Below are 19,535 nucleotides of genomic sequence, written 5' to 3' on the forward strand. Positions count from 1 at the left end.
TTCACTGGCAAGACAAATGCTTTCAAATCTTTCAAGAACAAGAGACCCTACAGCCCTGAGAGCAGCCAAGAATTCTGTCCAATAGCTGCCACATCAGTTGAACCATATGTCGGTGGTGAGAGCAGGGAGTGGGATTAGGACATAGGTCAAGAAATGGCACTGACAACACAATATCATAATTTGATCCTATTTTAAATATATTCCTAAAGCCTCTTTAAGTTTCTGAGAGGTACCCAGGTCGGTAAGAGCTTGAGCCCTGGAAAATCAAGCCTTATTGCGTGGGAAGTGGTGGGAAATGATGATATTTTATTTTCCATCCCATTTTTGTATGTAATAACTGCTGTAAAGAAGCAAAAGTTGTTCACAAAATCTCACGCACATTAACCATTTGGGTACAAATCTCAGTTTATAGTCGGCTCTGTCTGCGTTTAAAGACTGCCTTTCTATTTAAAACAAAAACCTAAAGTAGTGGGAAAAAGTGCAAACCATGCTCTCTGAAGAGAGTATGAGTGTTGCTTTACATTGATATCAGCAAATGTCAGTTTAAACAGAACAAGTGATACTTGTTTCGATATCTGGTTTCAGCAGAGGGATTGCAACCCAATTCAATTCATAATCACTGCAGCTTTCGATGCTCACTCCTTGCAAATATTGGCCATCTACTGTTTTCTACTTCTTGTTACATTGTGCAGTATGCTTATCCAAAAATATGTCAGTTGTTGTTGAATCTTTGCAAGAGCTTTGATACTTAGAGCATTAAGTGGACTGAAATGATCAGAAGAGTACTGACAGAGTCAGGGCAATGACTGTGGAAATTTCTTTTTTAACCTTGTTTGATCTATCACTTCACACTGTGGTGTCCACAGCTGCTTTCGATTTTCGTGTCAATGCTGTGTTCAGATTCATGAAGATAGGTCTGATCATACAGTTAGCTTTGATTCTTGTGCACCAGCTGAGGCAGAGAGGAAGGATGCTGGACTGGAACCAAGTACTTTATGTTTGCAAGCTATACAAGAATGGCACATGTGGTTATTGTGCATAGCACAATCTTATTGATTGTCACACCTTGTCCTACTTACAACAGCATTGAATAATTATCCTGAATTGAGTACTAGATAGTAAAGCTCTCCCATTGAAATTACATTATAAATGTCAAAAAGGAAATACATTAGTAAAAGCTATCACTTTCAGTCCATTGATATTACATAACTATTACTTTGTTGATCAAGAATACAAAGTGTGATATACAGACAGCTTCTTCCATTCCTGTTAATGATATTTGTGGCACAGATAAGCAATAATTAAAGGAATACATGTCTTCCCATTCTACATATAAGGGATTTCTTATTTACATGTGGGATGTGAGCGCCATTTTATTGCCTGTCCATTGTTGCCCTTGAGAAGGTTTTGATGAGCTGTCTTCTTAAGTCTCTGCATTCCATGCTGTCTGTAGACCCACAAAGCTTTTAGAGAAAAAATTCTAAGATTTTTATCAAGTGATACTAATGAAATGGCAATATGTTTCGAACGCAGGATGAACTTGCAGGTAGTGATGTTCCTATACATCTGCCCATGTCTTTCTAGATGGTAGTGGTCATAGGTTGGAAGGTGCTGTCTAAGTGCTGTCCAAGGAACCTCAGTGAATTTCAGCATTGCACCTTGAAGGTAGTACATACTTCTGCTACTGATGTCAGTGGTAGAGGAAGTGGATATTTGTGGATGTGGTGCCAGTTGAGGACTGCTTTGTCCTGGATGGTGTTAAGCTTCTTGAATGTTGTTTAAGACTATTCCATCACATTTCTGAAGCAATGTGACTTGTAGATAATAACTTCTGGGAGTCAGAGAGTGAGTTACTTGCTGCAAGCTTCCTAATCTCTAACCTGCCCTTGCAGCCTTTGTATTTATATTGTGAGTCCAGTTCAGTTTATGGTCAATGGAGTGGGGGATTTGAGCAACGTTAACACCACTGAATGTCAAGGGATGTTGGTTAGATTGTCTCTTGTTGGGAAATAGTCATTGTCTGGTATTTGCATGCTGCAAATGCTACTTGCTACTCATCAATCCAGGCCTGAACATTGTCCAGGATTTACTACATTTGGACATGGATTGCTTCAGTATCAGTGCAGTCACAAATGGTGCTGAACATTGTGCAGTGATGGAGGGAAAGTCATTGATAAAGCACTTGAAGATGGTTGGGCCTAGGTCATCACCTTCAGGAATTCTTACTGAGATGACATGGAGCTGAGAAAACAAACCTCTAAAAAACATAACTATTTTCCTGTGTGCCAGGAATGACTAACTGGTAGAGAGTTTTCCCTCTCATTCCCATTGGCTCCAGTTTCAATAAAGCTGTCTTGATGGTGCAATTGGTCAAATGCAGTCTTGTTGTCAAAAGGGCTGTCACTGTTACCTCAATCCCTGGAATTCAGCTCTTTTGTCCATGTTTGAATTAAGGCTGTATTGAGGTCAGGTGGAAACCAAATTGGGCATCACCAGCAGGTTATTGCTGAACAGCTGCTGCTTAATAGCACTGTTGATGATGCATTATATAACCAGTAAAGTGATGGAAGGTATGATATAGTGCAGAATCTGATAGTATTTGAAGAAATTTGTAAATGTGCCCCATGAATTAGCCTATCAGGTCATTTAGTTCAAGAGCAATTATGGATTCACTGCAAATACTGGCCTTGCCAGTGATGTCCACTTCCAGTGAATGAAGAAAAAAACACAAAAGGGCTTGGACAAATGTTCAGAACATATGAAATCATTGTCAAGCTTATGGAAATTGGAGCATTGCTTTTCACTGTTTTGGATGGCAGTGACAATTATGAGGAGAGTTAGAGTGGTGGGGAAGAAGTCTTGCCAAATTTGACCTTTGAGAAATTTGTGTAAACAAATCAGCCAACAGTGAACAGTTAGCAGCTTTGTAGAAAGTGAGAGAGTGTGGACTCAGGATGAGAGGTCGGGAAAAAGAGGCACCACTAATTGTATGGAACAAAGCACAGGATCATGATTATCCTGAGGCATAAACATCACTCTGCATACAGGTTTGACAAAGAATCAGTTAGACTCGAAACATCAGCCTTTTTCTCTCCTTACAGATGCTGCCAAATCTGCTGAGATTTTCCAGCATTTTCTCTTTTGGTTTCGGATTCCAGCATCCGCAGTAATTTGCTTTTACTCTGCATTCAGGTTTGAGTTTCTATGGTGGAAGGAGGGTCCCTGCTTAACTAGATGAAAGATCCATAGAAACAATAAACAGCATAGACCCCATTTATGTCATTTCACCGTAGTTTCCATGGTTGTTCTAGCAATGTTTTAGGGGAACAAGTGGGTGACTCTTAACAGAATTTTAGCTGTGGGATGTTTAAAATCAGTGTCACTGTCAGCAATTATAAAATGGGACTTTGGCAGTAACAAGAGTGGCTCCTACCTCTTTGTCAGAAACATGTGCAAAGGGTAATTTCAGGCAGATATATTTTCCATAGTATCATGTTCTGCTTTGTTTTTACTTCCATTTAAAACAAAATGAAATAGACACTCCAGAAAGTGTATGGTTAATGCCTTGATAATACAGAAACAATGTTGGCAACATTTGTTAGACAGCTTTTTCACAACGAAAACTAAACTGCAATGATAAAACCAATGACTGTATTGATCTCTATTCAGTTGCCGTAAGTTAATCGGATTTCTGCTGTTACTTCTATTTTCAATAACCCCAATTAGTCTTTAATGGCAATTCAGCTTCAAGGATGCATTGCTTCAATGTACACTCACTGTTTTCCTTCTGCTCATAATTCTTAACAGAAAAATGGCACCATGTCTACTCTGGAATGCAACCCCTGAGTTCTGTGAGAAGAAGTGAATTAAAAGGAATCAAAGCAAAGAAGAGGCATATGAGTGATAAATGGCAATGACTTCATTATAGATGCCTTAAAAAAAATTATCCCAATGCATGGAAGATAGTCTACATCTGATTAGATTGTAATGCCAATACTTCCTTCTCACCAATTTTTTTTTAATGTATAACATATAGGTTGAAATAAGTTTGAAAAAATGTAATTCCTTTTACTTTCCTTACAAAGTTTAGAGTGGACAGTGATAATGAACAGACCATTTTCCACTGTCTCAGAGGAGCACTTTGAACATTCATCATTGTATGTGAAATCTTTATTCCCTCTGCCTAAGTAAGGCTAAACCCAAGATACGAACCTGACAGATAGACATTCCAACATATTGTCTCACCTGATCCCATCTGTAAAGTTTAAGTATTTCTATCTGTACATTACATAGTTCACAACATTACATAAATCTTTGTGTGTTATGAGCCATTCACATCTATCAATTCATTTTTATGGATATATATGAAGAAGCTCTTTATTTATGTCTATTTTACATATGTTCGGAGATAGCTTTTCTTTTTACATGGAAAATGTGTTGCTGTCAAGGTAGTTTTATGACTCAAAATGGCCTTTCATCTGAAGAGATTTATGAGACAATACTCTTCAAACCAAATGTAGAATTGAATCTTTGCAGATATCCCTCATTTAATCCTATTTATATTTAAACTATCATGTGGCTAATATAATATTGCATTACCCATGCTCATTAATATTTGGGCTTAACTAAAGTACGCTTCATCATTAGTTTTTTTTTCTCATGGCAGTGCCCAGTAAAGAAGTCAATGATTGATATTCAAATTGACACAACTAATAGAGTTTAAGTTCATTGGACAGCCCCAACTTCAGGTTGCAAAGGGAGATGATCTTGTGCATGAATTTTGTGCATGAATCACAAAAAAGTTAGGTTACAGGTACAACAGGTAATGAAGAAGGCAAATGGAATATTGTCCTTCATTGCTGGAGGGTTGGAGCTTTAAAAAGGGAGGTTATGCTGCACCTCTATATGGTGCTGATGAGGCCACACCTAGCCTATTATGTACAGTTTTGGTCTCCTCACTTGAGAAAGGATTCTGCCTGACCGGCTGTGCTTTTCGAGTGCCACACTTTTCAACTCTGATCTCCAGCATCTGCAGTCCTCACTTTCTCCTCATCTCCAGAATTGAGAAGGTTCCCTAATGAGGAGAGATTGAGTAGACTGGGGCTGTACTCACTAGAATTTAGAAGAATGAGGGAGGATCTTACAGAAATGTATAAAATCATGAAGAGAACAGATAGGACAAAAGCCTGGATGTTGGTTCCACTGGTGAGTGAAACTAGAAGTAGGGGGCATACCTCAAAATAAGGGGAGACAAATTTAGGATTGAGTTGAGAAGGAATCTTTTCACACAAAGAGTTGTGAATCTGTGGAATTCCTGCCCAGTGAAGCAGTTGAAGCTACTCTGTTGAATATTTTTAAGGCAGAGATAAACAGATTTTTGAACAGTAAAGGAATTATGGGTTATGATGAGTGGGCAGATAAGTAGAGCTGAGTTCACAAAAAGATCAGACACAAACATATTGAATGGCAGAGCAGACTCGGTGGGCCAGACTGTCTACTCTTGCTCCTAGTTCTTATGTTCTTATGTTATTCATTGTCATCTGTAGATCAAGCAACCTTGTATTTCAATAAGAAGGATAATCAAGCCACCTTGTGCTGTTTAACTGTGAGCAGAGGCATCATAGCCAATGACAGCTGCAAGCTTTTCCTACCACTTAACACTGAAGCACTCAGAGATATCTATAAGTGATCACAATTCTTTGGAGTAAAATTGAAACTCAAGTACCAGGTGACCGGATTTTTGCAACCTTAATTCAAATGCTGACTAGCTTCCCTGATAACCATGTCATCTGACAGTTCAAACGTTTTTGTCATTGGGATATGCATGACCTATAATCTGCAAATGGAAGTGGAGATGTTTACCCAAAGCATGTTTCTCTGCAGACAGGTGTGACAATGGGTAACTTGATAAGCTGAGTAGCAGCAGTTTTATTAGCCTACTCAGAATAAGGAGGAAGCATTAAATTGGATGGAGAGGAAATGCGAGACGTAATTTGATTTCATGAACTCCAAATGACTTTTATGTCTCAAGATGAAATTTTGATGAGTGTCCATGTCTTGTCTGTCAAGTCAAAGGGTCAAGCTGTGGGATCTGTCCATTATCTATGTTGCATCTTTTCTTTCATTAGGCTTTGTGACAGCAGTCTGCTCATCATGTGCTGATAACAGGGAAAAGCTTGATAATAATCTGAATAGTGGAAACATTCATCTTGTGAAACTTCAGCCATAACCATTAGGACAATGTAAGGCTGTGCTTAAATTTAAATAGATTTACTCGTCACATGACCTAAACAGGTTAAAAAGAATTCTCATTTGTTTTACATCTTGATTTTCCTTTAGCAAAAGCACTTAGAAGAAAGTTAAATTTAAAATTCAAATCATTTTAATTAACCAGCTATTTCAATTAGTTTTATCTGTACTTGTTTCAATATTGAGGTAAGCTATGTAATCTTAAAAAAAACTATAGGTCCTGTTCACAGGGAAGTTTCTGCATTTTAAGAGCTGAAATTGATTTGAACATAAGAATATAAGAAACAGGAATTAAAACAGGCTAGTTTTGCTGCCATTCAATTTGGTCATGGTTGATCTTATAACTTGGCTTCTCATAGCCACACTATCCCTTTATTCCCGAATTCCAATCGTGCCCACAATCTATTGGCCTTTGTCTTGAATATTCTCAATAAAGAGCACATATCGCTCTCGGAGATGAAGAATCCCAAGGATTAACAAGACTTTGAGTGAAGAAATTTTTCCTCACCCCAGTCCTATATGGCCAACTCCTTTTTCTGGGGTTTGCCCACATATTCTCTATTCTCCAGCTAGGAAAGCACTATCTCAATTATAACCTGCCAAAGCCCTTAAAAATGTTTCGATTAAGTCACACATCATTATTCTAAATTCCAGCGAGTGTCCACACTATCTTACTTAATAGGACAATTCTTGATCCCTAGATCCAGTACAATGAAACTTTGTTGTACTCCCTTCTGGTTTCAAGGTCCTTAAGTAAAGAGATTAAAAACTACACACAGTATACTAGATGTGCCCTGTATAATTGTTTTTGTCGACAACTTTTACTGATAAAGTTCATCATCATTGGCAGTCCATCGCAAACAAGGATGACTCTCTTCCACTCACAAGGTGAGTCCGTAGGTGACTCTGCCACACTCAGGGCAAAAGGTGATCGTGGGAAGGGGGGAGTGGGGCATTGGGTGCTGATATCCATACACTGTTTTTGCCGGGTTTCTACGTTTTCCCCAACAAGTCTTGAGATGTTCAATGCCTTCCTCGATGCTCCTCCTCCACTTGGGTCTATCAGATGTCTATGGGAATGCCAGAGAGGCCTTGAGGGTATCACTGAAGCGTTCCTTATGTCCAGCTGGGGCTCGCCTGTCATTTCTGAGCTGGGAGTAGAACACCAGATTGGGGAATCTCATATTGGTCATGCAGACAATGTGCCCAGCCCATTGCAAATGATTAAGGGTGATTGGTGCCTCAATTCCAGGGATGTTGGTCTGATCGAGGATGCTGGTGCTGGTTCACCTTTCTTCCCAGTGAACACACAGGGCCTTGCGCAGGCAGCATTGGTGGTATTGCTTCAGCCCCTTGGGGTGTCTGCTATGGACAGTCTACACCTCAGAGCCATATAGGAGGGTAGGAAAAGCTAACATAATATTTGGTTCCCTAATTCTTTTAATTCAATTCACTTCTTGTCTGATCCCCATATCCATTGCTACCTTTACTTCAAATCCAAAGAGAACATGCTCAGTAACTGAGCATCCACCATGCTGTGGCTGGAGAATTCAAAAGATCGACAACTTCCTGAGCAAAAAAAGTTTAAATCATCTCCGGTCTAAATTGCTGACTGTTTAACCTGAGATCGTGCCCCCTAATTCTAGAGTCTCCAGCTAGAATAAATAATTTTAAATTACTTAAAGCTGTTAGTAATGGAGCAATGAATGCACCCAGCCAATTATGGAGGGACTGACAGAAGATTCGTCAGGTTGAGAGGAGCAGAGAGTGATAATGGTGTTAATGCAGACTTTGGTAGAGATTTAGATTTACGGTTGGTCTTTAATTCAAAGTATATGTTCATGATTTGGAGCTGAAAGAAAATAATGTAGCAACCATTGAATAGACTTCATTGGTAGCTGGGTATAATTGAAAGTCAAACTGGGATCCAGGTTTTAGCATCTTTAAAAAGAGCAAAAAAATTGAGAATGTTAGACGGACAACCATATTGCTAAAAGGCACACTTATAAAAGAAGTGATATTCGTAAGGGAGATCAAAAAGTGGGAGTAATATAAGAAGAGTTAAGGAACAGGAAGACTTAAGGAACAGGAAGACTTGCAAAACGCTGACAGCAATTGTCTCTAAACCTGCTTGTAATGGTGTAATTGGGGATATGTGGATACAGAAACCTGGAAAGCATAGAGTAAAAACAATGTTGTCATAATGAGAGGTTTATTTTCACATGGTTGCAGGAAGCAGAACAATTCAATTACCAAAGGCAATAAATTTTTCGAACATATAATTAAAGAGGCTTTTCCAGATACAACGAAGAATCAGTCAGCAATCTGCCATTTTGGAAGCATCTTGCAAATTGTGACTTGCATGTAATTGAAATTTCATTCTAATGGTTCAACTAAATAATTGGAGCTCGCTGCATCTTTCACAATGCTGCCAACAGGTTGGTTCTGATCTTACTGCCGGATTCCTCAGTGATTGCTAAAAGGACAATCAGAGCATATCTCATTGCTAACGTCTTCTCTTCTGTATAATTGTTTAATGTTGACACTAATACCGGATCGCTTTGTCTATTTTCCATGAATCCTCTACCCATTCAATTACATGGTATATCTACCTTCTTTCATATGTCAGCCCTGGTTCAGTTAGCTCTCTTCTTTGAGCTTTCAACTGCACAAAAAACTTGCTTGACATTCAATGCACTAGTGAGTGAGTGTAGCATTGTAGAAGCTGTCATCTTTTGGATGAGACATTAAACCGAGAGGCCATCTGCAGGAGGTTTGATATTTTTTCCCCATGAACTGTGGCACAACATTTATATCTGCGGCAGCCTTCAGGTCTATGACGGAGAATGATGCATGCTTCTCCAATATTCCTCACAGAGTTGGTAAGAGTGAGTAAAGGCAGAGGCTTCCTCTCACCAATATACAGCTATGAATCTGCAACTTTATTCTGCTACTTCACTCCCTTGCTACCACTTGGATGATTAATCCTTCCCTTACTGCATTCTCACCCAAGCCCCATTCAAATGCACCATCTTGCATTGCCAAATGCAAACTAACTGCACAGTGCTAGGGAGGCACAAAGCAGTCCACTTGTTTGGCGTCCCATCCACAAACATCTACTCCTTCCACCACTGACATTCAGTAGCAGCAGTGTGCACTATCTACAATACGCACTGCAAAATTTCACCAAAAATCTTTAGACAGCACTTTCGGAATCCACAACTACGTCTATCTAAAATGATGTTAGGTGGCAACACCACAACCTGCAAGTTCCCCTTCAAGTCACTCACCATCCTGACTTGGAAATGTATCACTGTTCCTTCACTGTCACTGGATCAATTTCTTGGGGTTCCCTCCCTAATGGCATTGTGGGTCTATGTTACAGCCCATGTACTGCAGCGGTTCAACAAGGCAGTTCACCACCAGCTTCTCAAGGACAAAGAGGGATGGGCAATGAATGATGGCCAGCCACTGATACCACAAGTGAATTTTAAAAACACTTTTCAGCTTTAAGTTGACAGCCTTTGGGCCCTATACCTAAATGTCTCAGGCCCTGAAATATTTGAATTGCTCCCTTAGCCAGTAACTGGTGGGGTTTATGCTCTAAGTGTAGCAAAAATTGAATGATAGCCTGGAATAGGAATTAAACTCAAGTTATAGTATGTTGATAGCGAGTTACTCATGCAGTCACATGGTAACTGAATTGACATTTTAAAATCAAGATGCAAGTTTTCCAACCAGTTTTATGATTAACCTATTGCTCTATCCTTCTAGCCCATCTTTGTCACCAAATGTACAAAATAAAATCACAGAATCACTTAGATGTAACGATGTATCTGTGCTGGGCTTAAAGATAACTTGAATTCACAGTATCTGAATGTAATAAAATCTTCTGGCAAAGAAGAGCAATGGAGGAGCAGTTATAATTAATTTTACCTATATAAGACACCCTTATATATAATCTAATCTGAGAGGCTATAATTAAAACTTGAATCCTTGACACTAGCAGAAGCACGGCAGCAATTATTGCCTACAATTACTGGAAGAAAATAAATGTTCACATTTTAATTGAAGTGCTTGTTGAGTGCATATTGTACAAGCTAAATTAATAGAAATAAAATCAACTGGCAAAAGAAGTAAAAAAACAGATGTTTAATAATAAGCAAATTGTCATGACATTTTACAACAACAATTTGCAGATATAATGCATCATTCCAACTATATTTCCCACACAACCGGCAGACAATATATGCATTATTCAACAACAACAGGTTCTTTCTCCAACTTGCTCACAAGGCTGTCATTAACATTCCCTTCTTGGAGGAGAGGTTTGTGTCCAGTATTTGGCAGGAAGTGGTAACTGGAGGAAGGACTCAATCTGCTCACTTACCCTCTTTCCATTTCTGGGGACATGCTGGACATTACTATCACAGAGCAAGTTATTGCTGTGGGAAATGAGAAAAGTTGCAGCAACTGCAGGTACCTCATGATCTCAGCTCACCATATGTTTCAAAGGATTTGCATGCTGAACAAGGGCACAATGTCCCAGGCATATTCCATGGGGACCAGCCACATGCACCCCCTGTCTATGGTCATTGACATCCAATATGCCAGTCTCTAGACGCTTTTAAAGAACATGTCCAATTCACTTACAGGGTACCTCTACTCCTCAATGTGACAGCTACAACTATCATTATAACACTACAGCAAGGATATTCAGTGGTCAGGAACTCAGATCAAGCTCATGGGCTGGATCATGTCTAGGCTGTTTACTTGATGTCATAGCGCTTATTCAATCTAAACCACCTGGATGCTTGAAGCACTACTGCCTTGTATTTTTGTCTCCCTCAGCCAGAGTTACCAAGATTAAGTTACTTCTGTCTTGTGCAACTATTTAATGCAGATACAAAGCCAGCAAGTTTGTTGTGGTACATAAACAGAAATTTCTGGAGAAACACAACCTCTGTGGGAAGAGAGTATAGCAAAAGGTTTCAGTCCAGTGACTCTTCATCAGAACTCAGTTTGTTGTAGTTGTCTGCAGTCTCAGTGAAGTCAAAGGTAATAGTCTTCATGAAGCTCATTAAGTCAAAGGCAACCTCCGATGCTGTCCAGGGGTTTGGGTATGATCAATCAGCCACTTGCAGTGATCAGATTAGGGATGTACAGCACATAAGGGGATAAGGAGCTGAATGTTAGACAGCCCACAATCTGGCTTGTGTATTTCTGCCCTACTTGGGCTGTTTTTCTCCAGAAAAAGCAGGGTTTCTGTTGGTGCAGTTCATGGGTTGTCCCGAGTGAATGAGTAGTCAGTGCTGGGAGTATGCAGGGTAACTGATAGTGAGCAAAGGAAGATCTTGCAGACAACAACAAGAGTAATAGAGCATGAGCCTTGATGGCAGTGGCAAAGATAGAGAGAGTCTGAGGTTTCAAAGAGAGTGTGATAGCACTTATGCTGGTGGAGTGGAAAACATCATTGCCCTTCTTCTTACGTTGCTATGCATTCCTCCAGCTGCCAGAGGCTGCACTGACCCAGGTTGTAATCTCAGACCAGACTGGCATGCTTTGGTGCTGTAGTCTCCACTGTTGGCCCTGAGGGAAGAGGAAATCCTGAGTCCAGCAGGACCTCCCAGGTTTCTGCACAGTGGCGTTTCAATTTCCCCCTGTTTGTCATACCCATACCAAATGTCAGGAACCATGCAGGTCAGCTCTGGAGTGACAGCACTTGCTCGGGTACACAATGGGCTGTTAATGATGGTGTGGCACAAAGGATGCCAACCAATTTCAGAAATAGCATGTTGTTCTGGCAACAGCCATGGCAAGATGGAGCCAGATTCAGATGTGGAGGACGCAATGGGGCAGGACAGGGAGTTTATGCTGCAAGTTTCATAACATACAGTAGGAAAACCCATGAGGATTCTTGGTCAAATCTCTCAGAAAAAAACTCAATGCAACTTGGACGTGACCAACAAATCAGAAGATTCAGCCCTAAGAATATATCACCAATTATTGTCGTAATCCATGTGGTTCACTAATGCCCCTTAAGGAAGAAATTTGCAAACTACACCTGATCTCAGCCATGTGACTCCAGATCCAAAGCAAAGTGGTTGACTTTTAACTGCCTTGAGAAATTATTTATTAAAATATAGACACCTGTGTTTCAATAAGTCAAAAATATCACAGTAACAGTGGATTCCAGTGGAAGCATTTTGTTTATAAGTAACATCATTTGTAAATTTAATTTATAAAGGTATATGAAATAGAAAGTTGTAATTGTTTCAAATAGTTGCTGATGTTTTGCAGGATGTTGGCATTGCTATTTTTAATTTTAATTAAGATGAGTTCTTGCTTTTGATTGATACACCATGCATAAAAGCACATGTTCAAAAGCAATTAGACGATTAGATTTCATTTTAAGCATTGTAAATTCTAAGTTTATTCACACTTTGTAATCATTTCAATGTATAATTAATGGATCTTGCTGAACTTTCATCCAAGAGTCACTAATATCAAGTTTAATTTCTCACCATGTCAAGCCAAATTTTCCACATGGACAGTCCTGGTTGACCATATTTGGAACTAGCTAAACTTGTGGTGGATATAAAAATGAACTAGATGATGCAGCAGAAACAAATGTATAATATGTACTCACTCTCTCACTCAATGTGATAATGTACCATACAAAAACAGTTGTTTGGGTGGTTTTGACTCTTTCCTGTTTCCAAGTATTCTGCATTACAAAGATCCCACAAGATTCTGTGCCTCCAAAGCTACTGACAACACCAACGACTCCTCAAAAAAAAGATTCCATTCTACAATCACTCATTGTTTATACTATCACCATTTCCTCACCACATTGCTCCACATTTCTGTCATTTCTCCTTCTCATTCATCTTTGTGTCACTGACGTCAATCCTACAGATTTTCAATGTGGCAGCAATTTGCAATGTTTGCTATCCATAGTAAAAATGAGACGGATCATCACCTAAGTGTGCCTATGTATATCCCATCCCACGCATGGGACTACTTGTCTACTCGGTTTTGGCCATAGGTACATCCTTTGAAGACACTTTCCTTTGTCTTACATTAAAAGAGTGATTCAAAGCTGCATCAAATAGTGATAGAGAATTCATTAGTTGGGGGAACAGACAGACATTTCTGTGGCTATCGGCAGGTTCTTTGTATCACGAAACAATTCATCAAAATCACATTCAGCTCCAATACTAACCTGGATTTTTCAAAATGTACTAATCCATCATGATTAATTATCTCTGTTTCCTGAAGATTTTGGTCTTTCAAGCGGTAAGAGTTGAACTGAAGTAAGAATTTCTGAATCCTTTCAGACATGCTACCTTGATCACAGAATCACAGAAGTCTTACAGCAATGAAGGAGGCTACTTGGCGATTGTGCTTGCACTGGCTCTTCAAACAAGCATCATTATCTCATACCAATTGCCTGCTCTTTTTTCCCATATCTTTGCAGATTATTTTTATCCAAATAATTATACAATGCCCTTGTGAACTTGCCTCCACCAGGCTTCCAAGAAGTGTATTCCATTCCCTAACTATTGGCTAAGTGAAAATGTTTTCTTTCTCATATCATCCTTGCTTCCCTACAGATCATTTTAAATCTATGCTATATTGTACTTGTTCCTTTTACAAAACAGGAACAGCTTTTCCCTTTTTAGTTATCAACTCCACTCAAGATTTTGAAAACCTGCATCAAGCCTTCTCTAAGCCTTCTGCTCTCCAAGATCGATATTTCCAACTTCAATCTATCCTCATAACAGAAGTTTCTCATTCCTGCAACCACTTTTATAAATTGTTATTGCACTCTATCCATTGCATTGTAGCACCCACAAATATGGACAATATTCCAGCTGATGTCTAACAACTGTCTTGTACAAGTTCAGCATCACATCATTCCTTTCCCTTATTAATAAACTCTCAGATACTGTAAGCTTTATTTACTACTCTCTTCGCTTGTCTTGTTACATTCATGTCTTTGCACACGTACACCCAGATCCTTTGCTCCTGTGCTGTCTTTAGAATTGTAGCCCCTATTTTATATTGTGTTTCAATGTTCACACTTCTCTGCATTGAACCCCATATGCCACTTATCTGCTCATTCCAGTAACCTGTCTATGTGGTTTGGATTCCACACTGCCCTCCTCATAACTTACAATTCCCCCAAGTTTTGTGTCGTCTGCAAACTTTAAAATTGGACCCTGCACGCAAAGATTTAGATCAATAATATATATCAAGAAAAGCAAGGGTGCCAATCTTGACCCAATTCTGGGGAATGCCACTACAAACCTTCCTCCATCCCTAAAAATATCCATTGATCATTATAACTCAGCCAATGTTGGATCCATATTGTAGCTGATCCTTTTATTCCCTGATTTATCACTTTCCTCTCAAGTCTGTTGTGTGGCACTATCACAAACACCTTCTGAAAGTCTATGTCCACCACATCAACAGTATTACCCTCATCGAGCCTTCTATTCCCTCTTCAAAAAAGTCCAGCAAGTTAGTTAAACACAATTTCTCCCTTAGAAATTCATGCTGACTCTATCTAGTCAACCTATCATTTTTCCATCTGACTAATAATTCTATTCTGAATAATTGTTTCCACAAACTTCACAACCATTGAAGTTAAATTGACTGGTCTGTAATTGTTTGAGCCAATCATTTCAATTTTCCTTGTTCAAGGCCATAATGTTCACAATTCTCAATTCTCTAGCACTTCTCTCAAATCCAGGAAAAATCCAAAGGTTATGGCCAGTGCCCCTGTAACTTCTGTTCTCATTTCCTTCAAAATCCTTGGATGCATCTCAACTGATCCTGGTGCCTTGTGAACTTAAAGAACCAATAGTCTATAAAACACTTGCTTGTTATCAATTTTGAATCTTCTAGTCACAAAGTTGCCTCTTCTGTCACCCCGGCCTGAGTAGCATCTCCTCTTTGGAGAGGACAGACACAAAGTATTACTTTAACACCTCAGCCAATGCCTCCTGCCTCCAGGTTTACATTCCTTTTTTGACCCTACTTCTCCTTTTGCTACTCCTTTACTTGTTATATACACCTCTAAAATATTTTGTCACACATTTTTACACATGCCTGTCTTTTCTTATAACTCCCCTTTGTTTCCCTTCTTTGTTTTTTTCATGTTCCCTCTGAATCTTAGGGATTTCTCTTGGTTCTTAATTTTAATTTCCACTTGACACTTGCTCTAAGTACATTTTCCATTTAGTTTAACTTCTATTTCCTTTTCGCCCAAGGAGCACTGTACTTGTTTGCCCTACCATTCTCATTTGAGGAAATTTACCTTGACTATGCCCAAACTCTATCCTCTTTGAAGACAGTCCATTGTTTAGTAACTATTTTTCCTACCAACTTCTCATTCCAATAAATCCTGCCCAGCCCTGGTCTTGCTTCATTGAAATCCATTCTCCACTAAATGATTTTTCTTACTCTAGATTGTTGCGTGTCATTCTCCACCATCATCCTGAACCTTACAATACAATGATCGCTGTCTTCTTACTGTTCCCCTACTGACATTTAATTTACTTTGCCCACCTCATTTCCAAGAACCAGGTCCAACAATGCACCCTTTCTTTTTGGACGAGAGACCACTGCTATCGAAAGCTCTCCCAAATGCAGCCAGGAACACTTGCGCCATGCTGCCCCATATACTACCAGTATACCAGTCTATACATCCCCCACTATAAAGACTCTGTACTGTTTATCTCTCTCTAATTTCCGGAGAGATTTGTTCCCTGCATCCTTTCCAGTAGTTGATGGTCTATCGACTGCACCAAGCTATGTAATTGTACCCTTTTTTGTTCCTTAGCTCGAACCAAATTGACTCTATCCTTCAACCTTCTGAGACATCCTCTTTTTCCCTCACTGAAAAGCCCTTCACAAGCAATACTGCTAATCATCCTCTTAACCTTCTGTATCTATCCTTTGCAGAACATCTTGTACTCAAGACTATTTAACATCCAGTCTTGTTCTTCCGTGAGCCATATCTATTATTGTCATAGTGTCATACATGCACATGATAATCTGAACTTGTAACTCCCCAATCTTATTAACTTTGCTCCTTGCATTCACATTCGTGTATAGTAACTCTGACTCCACAGAGTAACTTGATGTTCTCTATGCTACTGTCAGTTACACCTTCAAATATTTTGTGAACCATGCTGCTGTCCACAACTATTCTTCCTTGGTTACCACAAGTTAATTTAAAGCTCTTCTAACAGCACCAACAAAATGTCTGACGAGGAATCCAGTCCCAACCTGGTTCAGGTGCAATTCATCCAGCTTGTACAGGTGCCACCTTCCCCAGAGTCAGTTCCACTGTCCCAGGAATCTAAAGCTTTCCTTCCTCCAGCTGGTTAGCACGGTGGCTCAATGGTTAGCACTGCTGCCTCACAGCACCAGGGACCCGAGTTCAATTCCAGCCTTGGGCGACTATATGGATTTTGCACAATCACCCTGTATCTGTGTGGATTTCCTTCAGGTACTCCAGTTTCCTCTCACAATCCAAAGATGTGCAGGTTAGGTGAATTGGCCATGCTAAATTATCCGTAGTGTTCAGGGATGTATAGGTTTGGTGCATGAGTTAGGGGTAAATGTAGAGGAATGCGTTTGGTTGGGATACTTTTTGGAGGTTCAGTGTTGGGCAGAAGGGCCTGTTTCCACACAGTAGGAATTCTAATTCTAATTGCGCATATATTTCCAGCCATACATTCAACTACCTTATCCTCCTAGTTCTGTTCTCACTTGCACATGGCACTGGAGGTAATCTAGAAATTGGTACATTCAGGACCTGTTTGCTAACTTTCTCTTTAGGTCCCTAAATAATGATTGCAGGGCTATATTCCTGTTCCAAATGAAGTCATTGGTACCAGCTTGGACCACGCCTCTGGCTGTTCAAACTCCCCTCGAAGAATGTCCTGCATCCACTTTGTGACATTCTTGACTCTGGCACCAAGGAGGCAACATATCATCCTTGAGTCATATTGATAGCCACAAAAATGTCTGTCTGTTCCCCTAACTAATGAATCCCCTATCACTATTACTCCTCCTTTCTTCTTCCTTCCCTCACATATAGCTAAGCTGCTTGCAGAGCCAAAAACATGCCTCTAACTGAACTCCTCGGAAGAATCTGAGCCCTCTGCAGCTTCTAAAACAGAAATTATGAGCAAGTCCCTAAGGGTCTCCTGCACTACTTGGCTGTTTCTCATACTGCTTGTCAGTCACTCATTCCCTCCCATCCTCCAGGCCTTTAAACTGCAGGTTAATCACATCTCTGAACGTGTTATGCACATAATTCTCATGCTCATGATCATCCTGCAGTCTCTCCACTCACTACCTGAGCTCCAAAAAACATGGAGCTCTCATTTCTGCAGTGCCTTTAACTTGAAGTTACTTAGTCGTACTTCCTTAATTATTTAAATTGAATAGTCTCACCTTGGATCCAATGTAATTGTTATGGATGACATTAGTTTACCAGCAATTATTTTAGGAAATGAGAAAATGGAGTAAAAGGGATGAAGAATATAAACTGATATGTTTGAACTTTGAATGCCTGATAGGGTGCCATCATCTTTTAAATCCTGCACACTTATGTTTACTTACATTTGTGGAAAATTCTATGACAACTAACCACATGGCATGAATCTTTCCTAAAAATGTGGCAAAATAGACTTCACAGTCATATTAATACAGCATTTTCATTTTCATGATGGAGATTTGGAAAGTCCCTTTTTCCAGCAGTATTCCCTTGCTTTTCTTACTAGAGCGAGAACTTGACTGAACATGGCAATATCCAGTTGGCCAAGCTAAAGAACAGATGCTCAGAGACATTGCTCAGATATGAGGGAAATAGGAGGCGATCTCATGGGCTGTACAATCAGACTGGGTTAAGAATCCCACCTGGTATATTTAACTGCTTCTCTCCCTGTCATGGCACAAGCTGTATCCCACTTCCCCAGGTGGAGACTCAGCCAAGAACTGGTGAGCCAGAATTATCCATTTTCGCAAAACAGTTCAGCGTGTATACCAGTGCTTAGCTTTATGCTTGGCAGGCACAATGAGGTGGGAGACACAAGGAAGAGCATGCCAGCTTACAGACAAGTCTATTAGGGAAAGAACCTTTCCACAAAGGGAGGAACTTCTACTGTTCTCAACTCAGGAGGCACTGAAAGAGCCATGAAGTGAGAAATCGGAAATGAGTATGATTCCAATGCTAACAGAAGGTGCCATTAGAAGACAAAATATAAAGATGCAGTGAATTGCTCAAGGAGTTCATCAAACTTCTATGGCAAGAGAAACAGACAGGTCTGTTTCAGGTCCATGATCATTCATCAGAACCAGGAACACTTACAGATAAAGCAGATTTAAATAAGCAGAGACAAGGGAAGGTGAGAAATGGAGCAAAGAGCTTCCTTAATTTTCTGTACTAGTGTGGAAAATGGGAGCAGTTTGCATTAAAAAAAAATGACTCCAGCAGTTATGAGCCAAGTCTTTTTCCCTTATTTGTGGGACGTGGGTGTTGCTGGTCAGGCCAATACTTATTACCCATTCCTAACTACCTTTGAGAAGGTGGGAGTGAGCCAACTTTATAATCTGCTTAATTCCACTGGGGCTAAGTGCATCCACAGTGCTATCAGAAAGGGAATTCCAAAATTTGAGCATTGACAGTGAAGGAACGGTGATGTAGTTCCAAATCAAGATGATGTGTAATTTGGATGGAAACCTGCAGATTGTGATATATGCTTGCATCTGCTGCCCTTGTACTTCTAAGTGTTAGAGAAAGCAAGTGGTAGAAGATGCTGTCAAAGGAGTCTTGGTCAGGTGGTGTAGCATATTTTATAAGTGGTACCCACTGCTATCACTGTGTAATGGGAATGGATAGAGTACATGTTGAGATTACACAAACTTGAGTTAATCCCCTGGAGTGTAGAGGCTCCAGTACAGCCAATGACATAGGGGTAATGTTACTGGACTAGTAATCTAGAGCCTGAGAGGGATTTTCTGGGCATATGAGCTCAAATCCCTCCCATGGCAGAAAAGTGACTGTCGAATTCAATAATAAAGACCTGGAATAATAAAAACTAATCTAATAGCTACCTTTTAACCACTGCTTATGGTAAAACCCCATCTGCTTCATTAATGCCCTTTTCGGGAAGGAAATTTACCATCTGTGTCTGATCTTCCCTATATGTGACTCCAGACCCATAGAAATATAGTTGATTCTTAACTGCTCTCTGAGCAATTAG

Source organism: Chiloscyllium plagiosum, chromosome 2, assembly GCF_004010195.1.
Source record: "Chiloscyllium plagiosum isolate BGI_BamShark_2017 chromosome 2, ASM401019v2, whole genome shotgun sequence".
In the NCBI taxonomy this organism is placed as follows: domain Eukaryota; kingdom Metazoa; phylum Chordata; class Chondrichthyes; order Orectolobiformes; family Hemiscylliidae; genus Chiloscyllium; species Chiloscyllium plagiosum.